The following is a 1430-nucleotide window of genomic DNA, read 5'->3' on the forward strand; positions in this document are numbered from 1 at the left end:
TCTCTCTCTCTCTCTCTCTCTCTCTCTCTCTCTCTCTCTCTCTCTCTCTCTCTCTCTCTCTCATAAATCAGCATAACTACTTTCCTAGATCAGTTAAGATCAGTGATCAGTCAAACTAAATTTAGTCTTGTTTTTTTCATCTTCCCAACATATCATTAGAAATGCTAAGAGAAAAACAGGTGCTGGATTTATATTTTAATCCCCCTGTCAACCCCTTTCTAGAGGTGCTAATGAACAGAAACAAGACACAGTGGGTGCTTTAGCAGTTAAAATTGAATTGCCGTTCCCAAAGTAATTAGAAGACTATATTAATGAGTTCAGGGTCCACAGTATTTAACACACACACTAAATAGGGGTGATATTAATTCACGTTTCTAAAACAATTTACAAAGCACTTCGATGTGTGTTATCTAATATAGTTTGTGTGGAAGATAAGAATTTTTATTATTGTTTTATGATTTAAATTTTATGGCTTTTTATAGTGTAAATTTATAGGTTAGAAGGCCAGGTGAGAAAGCTACCTGCCTAAGATCAGTAATCTGATTCCCGTTCTTCTGGCTCTAAGTGGGGCATATTTTCCAGCACAATGTGTTTTATGATCGTACTTATAATTCCTTTATAAGCAAGTACTCTCATCCTTAATTTCAGGGATTTGCATGTGGAATGGTTTAAGAAATACTGAAATGTGTCCATTGATGGGGATACAAGTCTGGACACATGTTTTAGAGCTTCATGGAGTCCTCTTAAATTTTCTTTATTTTGTTTTGCTTTGGTGCTGGAGATTAAAACCAGGGCCCCCGGCATGTTAGAAAAATGATCTAACACTGAGCTGACTCCGCCCCCTACACACACATCCTGTAAGCCTTGCTGAACTTTTAACACTGCAGACACCAGTGTTAGAACCTGTGGCTACATTCTATGTTTGTTCATGTGCATTGAGCACACAGAGATGCAAGATCATATCATGTTATTTGTGATGATCTTGTTCATGATTCTGAAGGAAATAGGAGAGGTCTTCCAGGTAGTCATTCAGGAAAACAGTTATTTAAGGCTTTTGGCACAATGAATCTTTTATCAAGAATTTATTTCCTCAACTTTGGAATTTCAGTGGCATTTTCGAGAAACACGGGATGGTTCCTGTAAGGTAACTGGAGAACACACATCTCTGTCTTTATCATTTGGAATAAATTATCATGAGTAAGGAAATAAAGTGAGTAAATAAGGAAGGAGAAAAATCTAACAACTTGGAATTGCTAAGGTGGCCTTGAGTGTCATAAAAAAGTTGGGAAATTGTTTTTGCAATGTTTTCAGGGTAGGGCAGGAGAAAAGTTCAATTTAAATGCCCTGTACTCTACAAGGTATCAAACATTACAGGAAAATGAAGCAAGAACTAAGGAGTAAGACAAAATAAAATAGTATCATTGGACATA

The 1430-nt window shown here is 36.4% G+C and overlaps 1 protein-coding gene across 3 annotated transcripts in view; it reads left to right on the top strand.

Moving 5' to 3' along the window:
• The window catches only part of Prkg2 (protein kinase cGMP-dependent 2), a 102071-nt gene that overhangs the window by 81856 nt on the left and 18785 nt on the right, over positions 1-1430 (top strand). The window lies entirely within an intron of this gene.

Source organism: Fukomys damarensis, unplaced genomic scaffold, assembly GCF_012274545.1.
Source record: "Fukomys damarensis isolate Sample0158 unplaced genomic scaffold, DMR_v1.0_HiC HiC_scaffold_32, whole genome shotgun sequence".
NCBI classification, from domain to species: Eukaryota; Metazoa; Chordata; class Mammalia; order Rodentia; family Bathyergidae; genus Fukomys; species Fukomys damarensis.